Source organism: Ambystoma mexicanum, chromosome 2q, assembly GCF_040938575.1.
Source record: "Ambystoma mexicanum isolate Mex_15411 chromosome 2q, UKY_AmexF1_1, whole genome shotgun sequence".
Taxonomy (NCBI): domain Eukaryota; kingdom Metazoa; phylum Chordata; class Amphibia; order Caudata; family Ambystomatidae; genus Ambystoma; species Ambystoma mexicanum.
Genome location: NC_090924.1, coordinates 339,744,244 through 339,762,921, shown reverse-complemented (window position 1 = coordinate 339,762,921; position 18,678 = coordinate 339,744,244). Strand labels below are relative to the sequence as shown.

Below are 18,678 nucleotides of genomic sequence, written 5' to 3'. Positions count from 1 at the left end.
CTTACAGCCATTGTTATGTGGAAAACTCTTCAGTTGTTTAGGAATTGTAGCAAAGCCAAGGGATGGATTCAGGGTCCTCCAGAAAGCCCTAACGGAAAAATCTGAGTGCTCCTTACGAGAATGGGAGAATGCCTGTATAACGGTTCTTTCCGACCTGGGGGAGACAGTCGTAACACTTGTGCAAAACCATGATAAGGTGAAGAAAAAACTGTACAGGCTGGACTGGATCAAGACTCGGGATGAGAGACTAGTGTTTAAGCTTTTCGGAACGCCTTTGGGAGAAGAAAAAAAATTGAACTGCCTACCAAAATATCAGCAGCTGTTCCCTAGTTGGTTTTTTCGATCCCAGTTTCTGAGAATACGTCTCAATTAGTTCCCAACAAGGGAACTTTTGAGACCACGAAAGCAAGACGATGGATCAGTCATCTGCAGATTGTGTAAAGAAAATGCGACGATCGAAACGCTTAACCATCTTGTAATGTCTTGCTCAGTTAACAAGAGACTTAAGGGTGACTCTTATGTCAGGAGTGGTTAAGAGGTATGGCCGCATTCTTCTAAGGAAGAATGGTGGAGAATCTTATCAGGAGAACGTGTGCCAATCACCTTGGCTTTGGTTAAATTGGTACTTGCTATTTTTAAGCTGTTCGAACATACCATATAGTAATCGACGAACAAGAGGGTCAACTTTAGGAAGGCCCTGTACTCTATATGGTATTGGGACAACATTTTTACTGGATGTGGGTTTTGGATTTTATATGTGGAATCAACTAGCTTGTAGGTTTTGTATTGTAAAACCATAAATGGGCAATAAAAAAATAAAATAAAAGTTATGGATTTTTTGTGTGCGATACAGGGTTCCAGCAGGCAGGTGAATCAAACCAGCTTGTCTGGGAGAAGGGATGAGGGGACCTTGGCAATCCAAATGTTGCTGTGCCTTGCATCATTGCTGCAGCGGGTCCCAAGCTCTCCAACCTAACACTGGGCCTGACACATATTGGGCCTCATTACGAGTTCACGGTACTGGTAAATTGCAGGTACTATTATTTGCAGACTGGCAAACTACGAGTTCTGCGAGCGGGGGCCCATCCGCCCGCTAGGTCTGACCTCGCGGGCGGAATGGCAGCCGCTCCCAGACCTTGACTGATGCACCGGCACTGTTGCGCACAGTTCCAGTGCATCCGTCCTCCCCATTCCCATTGAGTCCAATGGCGCTGGAAAAAAATATATATATATATATATATTTTTTTTATAAATACCGACGGACTCCTACTGACCCCCATTGTGTTGTTAAATGGCTTCATTAACTGCTGCATTTGTTTTGGTATTTCAACAACTATGCAAATGGTCTCGTTGGGACTGAAAGCGTAAATACAACTCATCATTCATGTATTCTTACAGACCAGTGAAGTCTCCAAAATGTCTGTGCCAGTTCAGTGAATGATCTGCAGCCTCAGCTCTATATCCCGACCCTGGAAGACACCAAGCCAGCTCCCAGAGCAAGATGCCAGAACGTAGAGACCTTACACCTGAGGTATGACTCGGCAGCACGGATGTAATACACTAATGCAATATATAGTGGACACATGGAGTAAACCAGCTATATATCGGGCAATGAGAGAACAGGGAACATTTACTAATAATCTAGTCTTGAATTCATTAGTGAAATGTTCCTAATTTTGCAATACTTTCATGTTCTGAGGGCTTCAAAGGCCGCTAACGCCCTGGTGTGCAGCTTACATGGCCGAGTGAACCAAGGGCCTCAACGTCGTACCCCTGTGCCGTTGATGGGCTGGTGAAGCCTGCAGAACCAATTATGTTATGCTTTTAGCACCTCCAGGCGTCGCCTTAAGGTACTAATAGCAATTGAGAAAAAACCCTGGCTGCGGATTGCTTTTCTGACCTATTCTCATTACTGTGATGGCATTGTTCTAGCTGTATGCAGACATTTTTTAAATTGGTGTGACCGGGCAATTTTTTTACAGCTTTGTAAACTTTGAAGCTAAATTAGGAGACGTTTTCAACTTCCTAAGTAGCAAAGTCTTTCCAGATGGGTTTACAGGCCCACAAAGGTTAAACCTGAGATGTTATACATCCAATTTCTTTCTAAAAGGTGGGTATATTTGCATGTTTAATGTGTGACCATCACAATTCAGGATGAGTACCAATTTTGCGTACACTTTTACTGGTGTGTTATGTGCGGCTTATCGACAAACTCCTAATGAGGCCCTATGTGTTTAAGTAAGTTATTGGAAATGTTTGCTTTCATATTGTACATGTGTGACACTAATATGAGTACTGAAAGAGTGAGCATGTGTTGCAAGTGGACTATTATTTTAGTATTTCTTCTGATAAGCAAATAACATATGTAACATCCTTAAAGTGGCAGGCCCAGTAAGTCTGTCCCACCTCTTTCCTTTTTAGGGTGTATTCCATCCTCTGTCTATAGTGTTTCCTGAGGGAATAGCAATGTCAGTTTGGCTTTGAGGAACATGTTTGCTGACCATTGTCCATGTACAAACTCCCTCCTTTCCAGAGGTAGAAGATGTGGCCACATTGAAAGGACGACACTTTGCTGATTATGTTCCTGTCCCAACCATGAAGACACAACCAAACAGAAAATGTAAGGTGTGTACAAAACAAGGAATGAGGAGGGATACTCTGGTGTACTGTCCCCAATGTCCTTCCAAGGCAGCTCTCTGCCTACAGCCTTGTTTCCTTTTGTGTCATACAAAGGAAAAGTATTGGGAGATCGACTGATTTCCGGGAATGCCCATCATTCCTTGAAATGGACCCTTAGGCTCTGAATTTGTGCATGCCTTACAAAGGAACGGTAATCCTGCTCCCTGCACTGGAGGTGTACCTTAAATAAAAATGCAACAGCATTTCAACTCACTTCACTTTAGAGTGCCTTCACGGGCATTACAAATTTGCCGGGGCTTGTGGGTAATACATTCTGGGGTAATTTGTGCATGTCAGACCTCTGTGGATTCCCACGGGTGTCCTCGATTCGGAAATGCATGGGGTTCCCTGTTTTCCTTGATGGCTTCGACACCCTAGGCCCAAATCTGTAGGTTGTCCACATGAGCAAAATTCTTGAAAATCTGCTCTGCCGAAAGACTTGGGGTTACCAGTGTTTTAGCCTTTTCCCTTTGTGCCCAGGTAGGTGCACCCATACATGTGAGGTACCGTTTTCTTCCTGACACCTGTGGGAACGCAGGAAGGTACGACATTTATTGTGTTTCTGTGGTTTTCATAACAATTCAACACACTTGCTGCTGCACTTTGTCACACAACCCTTTCATTTCCCAAATGTGACCTACAGTTAGTCGCTGGTTTAGTCACTATACACTTTTGTAACCTGCGCAAGTCACCTACCCTTCAAAGGTCTGCCTGTGCTCTTTCAAAAAAGGTATGCCTGCCCTTCCTCACCACATTTGTTTTCCTTATTTACACATGCTAAGTACATCTGTTTAGGCCGTAAGCATATAAAACGTGTGTACCATGGCTCAGTTTTTGGCTTGTGGTATTCTCAAAATTCCCAGAAGCCATTTGCCTTACCAGCTCAACCATGTCCACCACATACCTTTCTTTTCTGTTATTTTCCCGACACTATGGAATTTTTCCCTAAATAGTTGTTGCCTGACCTGCGCAAATCACCCCTTCCTAAAGTTGGAATTTTGTCTACTTTTAGGAAATGTATGCTTTTCTGTCTTCCCATTCAGCTTTCCTACCCTTCTCTTCCATTCCATCCACGCATGTCCTATTGGACAAAAAAAGCCAAAATCGCCTATGTCTCACAAAACGGCTGGTTAGCATATCAAAATATGTTTGTTTTTTTTGGTTTCCAATCAACCTGGTCTTGACAGCCTAGAAAATGACGAGTTCAGCACAGCAAGCCATTTGTTCCTAGCTTTTACATGGAACAAACCACAGGCTTCTTTGTACATCATTTTATTGCCATTTTCTGAAAAACCCTAAATGTTCTCCCTTTTTGGTTATTTTCTCTCACCCCCCCCTACAGCAAACTAGGATTCCTTGGTGGCGTTATGACCACCTACATGTGGGACAAAATGGGGCCAGTGTAGGGCATACCCTATGTAGCAAACAATAATGTACTGTTACTAGGAAAGATGTCCATGCATTTGTTTAGTGGACTATATTTAAGAAACTATCAACACCCAAGTTATATAGTTAAGCAGTGAATTAAACAAAGTAACACTTCTATCTCTCGCAGGCAACATTGACGACTACTGTATGGCTTGTAACCTCATTGACTCAAAATGCTTGGATGAAGCAATGGTCAGTTGTATATTTTTTTAAATAACTTTTAAGAAGAACAATTTAACCGTAAATGTGTACCCCCACCCCCCTTTGACGGTAGTCCATAGTGCTCAAGTGCCGTCTCCGGGCTTCGTTATCCGGTGTCATGAGTCAGTGCTGCACTGCATGCTTCTGTTCAGTCCTCGGGTCACCTCCCCTGTACTAGCTCGATCAGAGGCTATCCTACTATGCCCAAGAGGCACATGTTCCTTGGACACCAGGCACCCCTCGATCCTTCCTGTAGGAACTCCAATAACCTTGACCAGTCTGTGCGGAACCCTCTTGTATGCTCTCCCAATATCTCTCTATTTTGGGGCAGTCCCACCATGTGTGCTCCAAGTTCCCTGCACATTCCCTCCAACAGAATTTCAATTCCCCTGGGTACATTTTGTAGAGTCTTGAGGGCGTTTGGTGCCAATGGAAAAGCAGTTTAACCCAGATTTCCCGAATTTGAGGGATCTTGTGAGCTTGGGAATGCTCGCCCATAGTTTCGACCATTCGCTCTCTTCTATTGAGTGTCCCGTGGATAATTTCCTTTCTTTCATATAGGGCCTCAGAGGGGGATATTCACACGCTTTTAGGTGCACGTATATGGACACGACCACCCGCATGTCGATGGGATCCATATTCAGGTATTTTTCAAGGGGCGTTAGCTAGCGTGTCCCTGCTTGTTTCATGGAAGGGTGGAGTAACCAGTGACTCAGTTGTGCATAGCGAAATCTCTCCCTCTCCCCACTTCAAAGTCTGCCGTATATTGGTCGAATTGTTTGAACTGGTTCCGCGCAAACATATCTCTGATCTTTTGACACCCCCCCACCCCCCGCTGCCATTTAGTGAATGCAGCGGTTTTGTGTCACGAGGTGAATTGTGGATTGTCCAATAACGGCGTGAATGGTAATGGGTGACAGGCGATGTGTCCCCTCTTCGTTGCTTCATCCCACGCGTCGTCCACTAGAGCCAGAATCGTGTTACAGTACATTTGGGGTGGTCTATCTGGTTTGGGTTTCCATAGTATCTCTTCAAAGTTTTCCCCTGCTACTGATCGGTCCATTGGCCTCCATATCTTTTCCCCATCTTCATTCTGCCAATCCTGGATAACTCTCATCTGGGCTGCCAGATAGTAGACTTTAAGGTCTGGTTCCCCCAACCTGCCTTTATCAAACCATCATCAAAGAAGCCGACAAGGGTGGAAACATAGTTATCATGTATAGGGAGGACCACATCCAGATGGCCCTGACACATCTACAAACACCAGGATGTTATGAGACTCTTCCATCAAACCCCACTAACACTATCAAGGAGCAGGCAGACATTCTCATCAAAAAATGGCATCTAAGACTAATCACGGATGATGAGGCCAAATATCTTAAAACTGACCATCCAAGGATTCCAACCATTTACTTTCTACCCAAGGTTCACAAGCCATATACTAAAATACCTGAAGGAAGACCGATTGTGAGTGCAATTGGATCCATCTATTAACCTTTTTCCAAGTATGTTAATGGTGCCATAGAAAAAGGTCCCGAAAATTCCAACCTACTTACGGGACGCCATGCACACATTGGCAGTTCTGCAAGAAGTCAAATGGCACCATCTCCTAATCAAGAAAAACTGCAATAAATCACTAATCAAATACAAAAGAGTACTTTGTGGACCATACTTATTACGCTCAACAGAGTGAATGGAGTCGACACATGATCAAATGCACCAGCGCCAATTGAGTAGAAACACCAACCAAATCAAAAAGAATTGCACTTTGGGCACCAAGAGCGCAGTCCCTATAGTTTCTACCAACCGGCTGCAAGTGCAAAAAGACCAGACGGAACACTTTTGAGTAAGGCGCAGCCACCACCAGCTCCTAGTGCTCTTCTCTCTCTTTGGACATTACACATCTATTGTTGATTATCGGTAAAGAGTTAATCTCTGTAACTTGAATGCACGTTCTGCTTACTACTCTATTGCTAAAGTTATCAGTGAACTGAAATACAAAGAAACTTAGATTGGTGTTTTTCTAATTCATAAGCGACTTCATTTGAATGTTAAAGATTGTGGTTTTAAATGCTACATACAACTACTCTTGTGCAATGCAAGAGATGGGCGCATTTCAGTTGTCTTCCATCAACCATTAACACTTAAGACCTACAGTTTCAAGACTCGCACTTCCTGTGTTGGAAGTTTACAAAAGTGCATTGACATTGTAAGTGATATACAATTAGTACTTCCACTGATTGAATGTCACTGTTCATGCTGTTGCTTTGTTTGTCTTCTGTTTCTCCTGGCTGAGGTCAGGTTCTCACCTCCTCGCCTTCACACACTTCTGGGCTCTTCCTCTATGCCCAGGGGAATGAGCAACTCATTAGGCTCACTAAAGGGATTGCAGCGTCTTTGGGCTAGCTTGTCATTACTCTGTTTACCTGGTGTGAAGACTAAACTGCTTACTAGTGTTGCAACAACCGGTAATGTAAAGACCGTTAAGCAAAAATAGAAATCTAATGTGCTTAATGTAAGATAAAAGAAAAAATCTACTTATGTGAGTTACGCGATAAATATTTCCTAGGAGACGCTTACACATAGCAAAATAATGCAGTACTAAATGCACAGAGCACTAACAGCCTTTGTTTCTTTAGTGCGTGCCTTCACCATCTACTGAAATGGCACTTGGAACGTCATGCAAGCACATAACTGACAATCCCGCCTAGATCTACAAGCCAGAGCTAAGTAGCCTTGTTTATTCATCAGTGCATAACGTGTGTGCATACCAATGTTACTTGTATGAGTCACAACTGTCTCCGTGCACTGAATGGCCATAATTAATGTGTTATATGCATGCTGCACAGTAGTGAAGCACGCACTGGGTAAGGTGTTAGGCGGTCTCTTGTCTCAACATAGTGTCAAGGTACTGACGTGTGTGTGTGATGCGCACAGCCTCATGAGCACAGAGATTTATCAACAGTCATGGGATCATTGGAGGAGAAGCAGAAGTCATCGAGGAGCATTTCTCCAGCATGGAGTTTGGCATGGATTCTGAAGCTTGTGAATAGTCCCCGTCGTCAGGCAGGGAATTCCCGGTAAAAGAAAAAACTATTTCACTTTCGTTTATAAACCGTCTTTCTCCTACAAACCATTCACTGAGCTCTAGGTTATACTGTCCCCAGCCAATGACTGCCCTCTCCCTAGGCCCCTCCTCTGGCAGCCATCTTCAGATTTTTACTGCACTTCAAGTGTTGGGAGTCCTCGTGTTTCGCTCTTAGAGCCTATTGCATTTTTTTGCGCTTTTTTGACTTGGAAATGTTTGTTCAATCGAGCCTGTGTGCTCCATTGTTTCTTCATCCGATTAACGGGGATCCGTTTTTCGGCTCTCCCCCTCGAACTGAAGTCGGCGCCCAGAGTATTTGCAGAGTGCCTGGCTCGGCTGGCGGCCCATCTGCGACTACAGGGAATTCATGTGTAACCATCCAACCACTTGAGGAATTACTGGACTCCCGTTGGATGCAGATGTCCGGAAGCTTCAAGGACAGGATCGTGCTCGATAAGGAGTTCCGTCGAGCGATAAGGTGGTGGAGCGTGCGCTCCAACATCGCCAGGGGCACAGACTTCAGAGCCCGCCGTACCAGGAGACAGTCACGTCGGTTGCTTCCCTGGAGGGCTGGGGAGACCACAATGAACGTCTCCACGCCAGAGGCCTGTGACTACCGGAGAAGACTACACATCAACGTCCTGGAACTACGGGCAGTGTTTTGGTTCTTCAAGCCATTTCTTCTGTACCTCAAGGGCAAGTGGTGAGGGTCTTCACAGACAATACCACCACAATGATTTACATACGGAAGCAGGGTGGCACGAGATCCCCGGCGCTCTCCAGATAGGCACAGGAATTGTGTCACTGTGCCATCACCCAGGGGATGTTTCTCATTCCTTTTCACCCGGCGGGAGTCAAAAACATTGACAACTCCCTCCGCAGGGAGCTGCGCTCTTGCCACGACTGGGAGCTTCCGCAGGGTGAAGTGGACAACCTCTTCCTCAGGTGGGGCAGTCCCCCCATCAATCTGTTTGCGACGAACACCAAGTGCCGGAGGTTTACCATCGGCTTCCCCCAGCCGGGGAGCATGGGGAACGCATTCACCTTCCCTTTGGGAAGGCCTGTTCCTGTATGCGTTCCCTCCGTTGCTGCTGCTACTACAAGTCATCAGTCAACTCAGACGGTGCCGGTGCAGGATGATCCTCGTCGCACCAGTGTGGCCGAGGCAAATCTGGTACACGGACCTTCTCAGCATGTCAGCGTCCCCTCCAGTCAAGCTACCAGTCGTTGCAGATCTTCTCGCCAGGGAAGGAGGCGCAATCCTGAACCACGACCCAGGATCGCTGAACCTGAAGCACTGGCTCCTGCACCATTCGAGTGCAGTGGTTAGGAGCTGCCTGCGGACTGCAGGGAGGTCCTGGCCAAGGCCAGGCCATTTTACAGACACAAATGGACGCGTTTTGCGACTTGGTGCCGATCGCAGAAGATTAACTCTCTGAGGGTCACAAGTCCACAAGTCCTTCCAACTTGTTGTCGTACACCAGGGCTCCAGGACAGTCTTCGCTTTGGTAGCACCGTCTAGTCAAGGAGATCATAAAGGGACTGATCCGATTGTTCCCGCCGGTGAAGGCGCTGCCCCAGTGTGGGAACACAACGTGGTGCTGACTAGGCTCACGGGGGGGCCCCTTTCGAGCCTATGCATAAAGCTCTGCTCAAGTTCCTGTCTTGGAAGACCGGTTTCCTCATGGCCATCACCTCTGCCAGGAGAGTAGGTGAGATACAGGCCCTGTCCTGCAAGCAGCCTTATTTCACTTTCCACGAGACGAGAATGGTGCTGCGGACGCAGCCCTCCTTCATACCCAAGTTTCCGTCCGCATTTCCTCTCAACGAACCCTTGGTGTTGCCTGTGTTTTTTCCGACGCCTTCATTGCCGGCTTTAAAGACGTTGCACTCGCTGGATGTGGCTCGAGGGCTGAAGTTTTATGTGGCCCGCACGAAGAGTTTCCGGGAAACTTCTCAGCTTTTTGTTAACTTTGGTACTGTGAACCATGGGAAGGCCTTGTCCAAGGCTTCCATCTGCAGGTGGCTCTCCGGCTGCATCACTCGTCACTGGTTGGCAAACCAAACACTGGCTGGCCGTCCGAGAGCCCACTCCACCAGAGCGATCGCTGCAAAGATGGTGTTCCTGCCTGGTGTGCCCCTCCTAGACATCTGCAGGGCTGCTACGTGGAGGTCTACCCACACCTTCACAAAATTCTACTGCGTTGACAGGGATTTCAGAGAGGAGTCCAGAGTCGGCCAAGCAGTGCTACGCAACCTGGTTGCTTGTAGGTGAGGAGGTATGGGTACTTCCTTCTGTTGAGCCTTGCCACCTCCCGTGGTCGTGTATGTATGTACTGCTATGTATTCTTTATCCATGTGCATGTGAATGCATGCTAGACCCCATGCTTGAGAAGGAACAAGTTACTTACCTGTAACTGTTGATCTCCAGCATGGTTCTGGCATGGAATTGCATGCAAAAACTCCCTTCTGCCTCTCTGGGGCTTTTCTTGGTTATACTGCCACTTTACGTGCAACCACATCTGAAGATGGCTGCAAGAGGAGGGGCTTAGGGAGAGGGCAGTTATTGGCTGGGGGCAGTATGACCCAGAGTACAGTCATTGCTTTATAGGAGAAAGACAGTTTATATAAGAAAGTGAAACTTTTTTTTTTCTATACCGTTGATTCCCAGCCCGACAACAGGGAATATTCATGAGCATGTGATTCCATGCCAGACCCATGCTGGAGAACAACAGTTACAGGTAAGTAATGTGTTCCTTACCCTAATTGCCCCTTGCTTTCCACACCCTCTACCTAACTCTTTCCGGTTACCCTACCTCCCTGTGCCATTCCACTCCAACAGACCCTAACCCTCTATCCCTGAGGGGTTACAATGTACTACTATAGTGAAGGTACCATAACCCTACGGGGATGCATGAGTTTGTGCTGCCCCTGCGTAACAGAGGAGGACCCCTGACACCTGGAGACACGGCTTCCTCACCACACTTCCTTTCACTGCCTCACTCTGCAGTTGGTAAGCATCTCAGCATCCCTTTCTCCGCCCTCTGGGCAGCTGCGGCTCAACTGTTTCTAGTTTGGGGAGGTTCGTGGAAGTTTACTAAGTTAATGGGACAGGAATAACAATATCCCATTAAACTAGAATGCACTCACAGGCTCCAATATCACAGGCTCCAATTATTGTACGAGCACCTGGGACCGAGAACAAAGGAGAAAAGAACCTCAGACCTGTGGGAAACAGGGTGCTGGAGAGAATCTGTGTGATTTTTCTGCAACAGAAATGTTCGAGTGAGAAATGACCGAAGATTATTTGCCTGAAATAATCTTTGGTCATTTCTCCCCTGAACATTCCCGATGTGCGCAAACCCCTACCCACACCCTTAACCCCACCCCCACCACATCCTCACCCCACCACCTTACTTGCCTTCCGTCTCGCTGAACCCTGAGACGCCTGTTCCCTTTCACTTTCGTGATCGGGAACCGGTGCCGCAGGGTCATTTCTATTTATTTATTTTTTCAGGCAGCTGCAGGGGTGTCCCCTGCAATCCCTGCTCACTATACTGTATAGTATGGTGAGCAGGGTATTGCAGGGGATACCCCTGCCGCCTCCGTTTTATTATTTTTTTTATTTTTTTACAGACCCCCACCAAAAAATACATACCACAAAAGGTTCAAACTTTTTGTAGTTCGACCTTTTGGTGGTATGTATTTTAGGTCTTTTGGTGGGATCGGTAATTTGTATACAGTAATTTTGTCCTATTCCGCTGGAGCACCTCAGGCGAACAGACCCCAAGAACTGTGAGATTAGGCTCACAATTTATTGTATGATTTGCCACGGGATACCTGGGCCTGAACTTGCAGACCATTGTGCTTACTGTGATGACATGCACATTGTAATTTTGAATTTCACATTACTATTATAAATATGATGTGCCTTGATACACCATTTGCTGTGTAGGTGCATTATAAATACCCAATAAATTATTGATTAATATGTTAATGCTGTCATAAGTTACATTTTGGTGGCTATTGTATGCATCCCAATCTTTGTTGAGCCTTACGTTTTTCATCTCTTTACACTTAGAGAGAAGTCATCCTCGTTGGAGCATTCAGCGTTGGCTTGTGTGGGTGAACTGAATTTTGCACCAACCTCCTTCTGAGTGCCATTGCTTCAAAGTTGTCCAAAAAAAATGTTTTTGACGACTTTTGCAATTTGTTTTCTGTTAATACATATTTCATTGTAAAGAATAAAATAATCAGCGTAAAACTTGATTGCTTCTCTACTACTTTGCTTCTTTGTGTTAACATTGATCAAATCAGCGTAACTTCTCCGGGTACAAATGGCCTTCAACTATACAGAATGTGGGCCAATAAAGCAAATTGGGGCTTGTACATCTATGCTTGCTGACAGGAGAAACCGAGTGGGATGGAACATCACATACTGTTCAGTAGTAACTATTTTGCTGTGCTTTGACACTTCAGCCTGGAGAACTCCTTGGTAGTGCTAAAGAAGATATAATTCATAAGCTATACAGTATATATATTTTGAATCAGTTATATGACACTCAACATGTTTGACTGGGGTGTATGTCTAGGCAAACAGCCTGACACTCTTGGGCCCCTATTGTTATGTTAGTTGGCTTTTATATAGCGCTCTATATATCATTGGTTTGACCTCAAAGCGCTGGTAGGTTGAACGCCCTCGGGGACTGCAGTCCAGGTCAGTTGAGAGAGTACGTGTCGTAGGGTGCATGGGTGCACCAGTTGTGTGCAGCTGATGTAATTGCCTAATGGTAGCTGCATCCTAGCATTAGGTGTGGTGGTGATGAAATCAGTTGAATGTGTGCAGTCTGGTGGGTGGACACCCAGACTGGGTTCTGGCTGCCTTTTAGGCCTGTAGGACGCTTATGTGTGCAGCTAGGCTGGTTTGTCATGGGATATAGCTGCGTTTTATTAAGAGTGATGAGGTGTTCGTGGGGTAGTGTTCATATGTGAGCAGCTAGGCTGAATTGATTGAGGGGTATAGCTGCAGTCTAATTTTGTGATAGTGTAGAGTAGAGATGATATGATATGATGGGTTTATGGTCTTTCCATCTAAAACTTTCCAACTAAAGTTTTTGCATCGAAAACCTAACCATCGAAAATATTTGCATCAAATGCATTTTTGGTATTTTACTACCCCCTGTTTTTTACCCTTCAAAGACCACCCCAACGAAAATCAACCCTTTACCCATCACATATATGCATTCGATGCATATATTTTCGATGGATAGGTTTCGATGGATAAGGTTTAGCTGGAAACCTTTTCGATGGAAACACTAGATACCTGTTACTCACCAACCAGAGGATGAGAATAGGCAGGTGACCGTGTCTGGATTACTCAGGGTTTTGATTGAAGAGCTCAGTTGGGGCCTCCCACCGAGCCTCCTCTCTGTGAGGGTATAGATCTTTAAAATGATATGATCCTCTACTGAGTTAAACAGTACAAAAGAGTCTGATCACTCAAAAGAGCGGGGAGAACACACCGCCACGAAACCAGCAGCAAATAAAGTGGTGAGATTTATGTGACAGATATACAGATAGTATTGCTCAAACGGTTATGAATTATATCTGGTATTCTATCTTGCTACTGAGGCACAGATCTTCCTACCTAAAATATAGATGATCAATATCAGGACTGCTCAGGAAAACCCTATGATTAATTAAAAAAGAAAAAATAATCCTTACCACTTGGAGTATTGGGACTTGTCCAAAGGAGAACAACGACAGTATAAAACAACAAACGGGAAGGTTAGTGAGGGTTCTAACTCAATCGGCACGAGGAGCACACTAGGTACGGGTTGGTGCACAACCTGTGCAGCATCCACTTATGCACTTTTGGAAAATTATAGAAAGTATGTCCCAATATCTTGTAGTTAAAGCAGGACAGCAATATCCCCGTAAGACCCCAGGTAGCAGGTTCCAAAAAAGGCTGGTATGCAAGCTATCAGAGTAACAGTAGAGGAAACATTCACAATGAAAGTTAAATTGCAGAGCCTCACAGTAATACAATGAACCCCTGCAGTCACCGTGTTAGAACACTGTCAGATGTGTCCTGTCTGAGGCTAAGGTGGCAGGGTCCAATGTACAGACGACGCTGCTCTTACAAGTGGGGAATGCCTGAAAGCAGCCAATTAGTCTGTGAGGCAATCCTTGCAGAGTGTAAGGAAAAAGTAATCCAAGAAAACAGGCAATGTTCTGGTAACGGGCTGGCGGCAAAAAGACACAACGTTAGGCAAAGCATTCCGGGAAGGCAGTCCGCATAAGTCCTGGTACACAACTCGGCAGCGAGGATGAGAGCAAAAATCAGGGCGGTCGGTAAGGCAGGCAGAGGTCAGAACCAAAAGATCCAAAGGTAACGAAGGCGGAACTTCACAGTCAGTGTCAACTTTAATCAGAAGCGGCAAACCGAGTGACAAAGTTTCTTTTATGAAACCGAAAGCAGCGCATCACAGCCCCATGATTGGAGGAGCAGGGCACATGACAACACCACTGGAGCAGCATGGGAAGTGTAGTTTAAGATCCCTGACGCAATCTCCATCGTGCAACGAACGGGGAGATAAAGCGCCGCACACCATGAGGAAGGGAAACAGATTTGTGCGTGCTTTTTCTTAAACAACCCCTTCCTCTAGCACGATGCAGACGGCGAGTTGTGACAGTATCCACCCCCAAAAGCGGCACCAACCCCCTATGGGCATGGAATCTGCGTACAAGGGCAGGTGCATGTATATTGCGCACAGGCTCCCAAGATCGGTCCTCAGAACCATAACCCTTCCAATCAACAAGGTAGAAGGGATGACCCCTTCATAGACGGTAATCCAGTATATCGGCCACCTCATACTCCAGATCACCATCCACGTGTACCGGAGGAGGACGAGACGGCAGAGGCAGAACAAGGTTTCAACAGGCTGACCTGAAACACGGGATGCACTTTCCACGAAGAAGGCAAGGAAAGACGCACCGCTGCAGGGTTGATCACGGCCGCAAGTGGAAACGGACCAACAAATCACGGAAGGAGCATACGTTTGCCAGGTATGCTCAAATTGCGCGTGGAGAGCCATACCTTCATGGCCACCGTGTAGACGGGTGAAGGGATCCGATGCCTATCGGCACAACGTTTACCTCGTTTCTGGCCTTGCAGCAAGTGTCCACGAACAGAATCATGCACCATCTGTATATTCCTGACACAATCCAGGGCTGCCGGATTGTCGATTGGAAGAGCCGGATCAAGAGGTAAGGAACACGGGTGTTGTTCGTATAGAGCAAAGAAAGGAGAAACACCGGAAGACGAGTGCACAGAATTGTTGTACGCGAATTCGGCTGGCGGGAGCATCACCAACCAATCTGACTGGAACTGAAGACAGAGAAACCTAAGATATTGCTCCATGGTGACATTGACTCTTTCCGTCTGACCGTCCGTCTGCGGATGAAAGGCTGAGCTGAAACGGTCTTCGATGCGAAGGGACGCCATTAGGGCTCTCCAGAAGCGTGACATGAACTGTGTCCCATGGTCTGAAATGATGATGGAGGGAAAGCCAAAGAATCTGAAAACGTTCTTAAGAAAGAGGGTCGCCAAGACCGGAGCCGAAGGTAGTCCAGTGCAGGGAACAAACAATGCCAACTTCGTGAAGTAATCAATCACTACCCAGATGGTGTCGAACCCATTCACAGGAAGTAAGTCCACTACAAAGTCCATGGACACCATGTACCATGGCTTATGCGGTACTGGAAGCGGTCGTAGGAGACCCATGGGCTTGGAGCGAGAAGTTTTACATTGGGAACAGACCGAACAGGAGGCAAGGTAGTCAATGACATCCTTAGACATTGAAGGCCACCAAGCCCAACGGCTAATAGATTCAAGAGTCTTCTGTTGACCCAGATGAGCTGCCAAAATCGGGTCGTGGGACCAGGACAGAGCACGAAGACGTGCCTCTCCGGGGGGGTAAGTACAGTCGACCTTGGATGTATGGCAACCCCTGAACAATGTCCAGATTAAGGTCGAGACATTCCTCCGTATGAGTGGCAACCCAATTAGCAACTAGGGAACGCAAAGACGGATGCGCCGTACATCCGCAGACCATCCTACAGGGGAAGACCAAAGGACAGTCAGACACTGCATGCTGAGGATCATGAGGCAGACGAGACAAGGCATCAGCACATGTATCGAGACGGGCAGGACGATCGGTGATAGTGAAGTTGAATTGTGAAAAGAAGAGATGCCAACGAGCCTGACGAGCAGCGAGGCACTTCATAGATTTAAAAGCCAGAAGACTGCGATGATCTGAGAAGACCGTAACAGGATGCCGGGCGCCCAGCAAATGGTGTCGCCACTCGGAAAAGGCATCTTTGATGGCCAACAACTCCTTTTCTGTGATGGGATAGTTCTTTTCATAAGGAGTGAGTTTCCTAGAGAAGAAAGCGATAGGGTGTATCTCACCAGAATCAGGACAACGCTGGGACAAGATGGCGCCAACAGCGGATCCCGAGGCATCCACTTCCACCAGGTAGGGCAACAGTGGATTAGGGTGCTGTAGTACCGGAGCAGAAGCAAAGGCCTCTTTAAGAGCGTCAAAGGCCCCTTGCGCCTCGCGATTCCAATGGTAGGGTTGCTTGGAGATGGTCAAGGCGGTCAAAGGGGCTGAGATGGAGGAAAAGGAGTGTATGAAACGTCTATAGAAATTTGAGAAGCCCAAAAATGACTGCAGTGCTTTGACTGAGGTAGGAATAGGCCACTCCAAGACCGCCTTGACTTTAGAATGACTCATTCTGATACCATGATTCGTGAGATCATAGCCAAGGAATTCCACCTCAGTCGTGTTAGATACATTTCTCGGCTTTAACGAATACGTGGTTTTCCCGCAGTCTCTGCAGAACAAAAAGCACATGTTCAGTATGTGCTTGTCTAGATGAGGAATATATCAGGATGTCATCCAGATAGACTACTACAAACTAGTCCAGACAGTCACGAAAGATATCATTCATAAAAGCCTGAAATGTGGCCGGAGCATTGCATAGCCCGAAGGGCATGACGAGATATTCGAATAATCCGTAACGGGTTTTGAAAGCCGTCTTCCATTCGTCCCCCTTGTGTATGCGCACAAGGTTGTACGCACCCCTCAGATCCACTTTGGTAAAGTCAACAGATATACCTAATTGATCCAAAAGAACAGAGATTAGCGGAAGGGGATACTGGTTTTTTACTGTAACAGAATTTAACGCCCTATAATCGAAACAAGAGCGAAGGTCGCCCTCCTTCTTCGGAATGAAGAAGAGGGGAGAGGTGCAGGGGATCGGGATGGCCTGATGAACCCTATACGCAAGACTTTATCAATATATTCCTTTAATATCTTGTCCTCTGGTAATGTAAGGGAGTACACTGCCAGCTGGAATTCTGGCCCCAGGTATCAAGTCAATGGGGAAATCATATGGATTGTGCGTGTTAAATGGTCGGCTCTGCCTTTATCAAAGATGTCTCGAAACGCCTGATACTCCAATGGAATAGTGATATCTTTAGCAGTGGTAATAGCCCCAATGAGTGATGCGGATGCGACTAACGCCTGGCAGGAGGAATCGGGCGACACATTAGTGCTCTGGAAGCATTGTTCAATACAGACAGGGGACGGGAACTGAACGACCCCCTTGGCCCAGCCAATGGCGGGGTTGTGTTGCTGAAGCCAGGGTACCCCCAGGATGACCCGGAACTGGGGGGCCCTTGATCAGGTCGAAAGATATGTTCTCCGCATGTCCTTCTTCGGTTTGCATTCGCACGACAGAAGTGTTTTGGGTGACCAACCCAGATACCAGGGAAGTACCGTCCACTGCATAAACGGTTTCAGGATGTGCCTTAGATACCATAGGTACATTGTGATAGACAGCATAATCATAGTCCATGTAGTTCCCTGTGGCTCCAGAGTCAATAATAGCTAAAGAAGAAAGAGATGTCAGGAGTCGCTGTAAAGATCACCAGCAAACTGACAGGAGCAGAGGTAACCCCGTGTGAGTCCAAAGAATGTATCCCCGGCGTAGGGACTCTAGCTAGCGCTGGGTTCTGGTGTTTTTCCCGCCTTCCTGACGGGTTTCTTTGGACAATCTTTCAATTGATGGTCCGCTGAACCGCAGTACATAGAAAGATTGTTGGATCTGCGGTGCTCCCTTTGAGCAGGGGTTAGGGGTCCCCGTACAGCCCCCACTTGCATGAGTTCAGGGGCGGACGAGGGAGGAACGGTGGTATCCAGAAGCGGAGGAGCCAGGCCTGCCGGTTTGCGTTCCCCTTTTCTTTCGGCTCTTCTGGCATCGATCTGCAGAACCAAGTCCAAGAGTTTGCCAAAAACAGTGGGAACTATAGGCACAGTCGCCAGTACATCTTTCAGTTCCTCAGATAGCCAATTTTTTTTTTCTCTTCTGGCCAGTCTGTTTCGGCTGCCAATTGATTAAACCTAGTAAGATAGGTGAATAGGGAAGACGTCCCTTGGCGTAAGTTCAGGAACTCAAGATCCGTGGCCTGTGATTTGTAACGGGTGTCAAAAACCCTCTGCATAGCTGCGATTAGAGCATCACAATCGTATAACAGATAGCTGTTTGACTCGAGAAAGGGATTTGCCCAGGCTGCCGCATTTCCACCAAGATTGGAAAGAACAAAAGCAGCTTTAGTCGTCGAGTTGGGGAAGGCCGTGGGACGACAAAGAAAGTGCAGCTTGCACTGATTAAAAAATGTCCTGTAGTTTTTTGGATCTCCAAATAATCTCTCAGGAGGGGCCAACGGGAATTGGGAAGCCATCACTACTGGGGCCGCAGCAAACCCCGAGGCTGAGGGTACAGAAACCCCCAAAGCTGATGCAGAAGTGTTTGAGGCGTCTATCCCCAAAGACTGCGGAAAGCTCTGTAGGTTATCAATCCTGTGACTCGGGAGCATCATGGGCCACTGATATCTCAGCCCGGAGCTCTGCTAACAGACGGACCATGGCGGCCAAGGGATCCCCTCCTTCCATGGTTTAGGCTTCTGATTCTGTTACTCACCAACCAGAGGATGAGGACCATGGCGGCCAAGGGATCCCCCCTCCTTCCATGGTTTAGGCTTCTGATTCTGTTACTCACCAACCAGAGGATGAGAATAGGCAGGTGACTGCGTCTGGATTGCTCAGGGTTCTGATTGAAGAGCTCAGTTGGGGCCTCCAACCAAGCCTCCTCTCTGTGAGGGTATAGATCTTTAAAACGATATGACCCTCTACTGAGTTACAGTACAAAAG

The 18,678-nt window shown here is 46.8% G+C and overlaps 1 long non-coding RNA gene across 2 annotated transcripts in view; it reads left to right on the top strand.

Annotated features, from left to right (window-relative positions):
• The window catches only part of LOC138569401 (uncharacterized), a 65,427-nt gene extending 58,014 nt beyond the window's left edge, over positions 1 to 7,413 (top strand). The window contains exons 3-5 of one of the 2 annotated variants that reach the window (XR_011303234.1): positions 1,399 to 1,531; positions 2,422 to 2,625; positions 6,948 to 7,413. This is a non-coding gene — a long non-coding RNA (uncharacterized lncRNA). The remainder of the gene's footprint in view (positions 1 to 1,398; positions 1,532 to 2,421; positions 2,626 to 6,947) is intronic. The other variant, XR_011303233.1, reaches the window with a different exon arrangement.
• Positions 7,414 to 18,678: the final 11,265 nt, after the last annotated feature.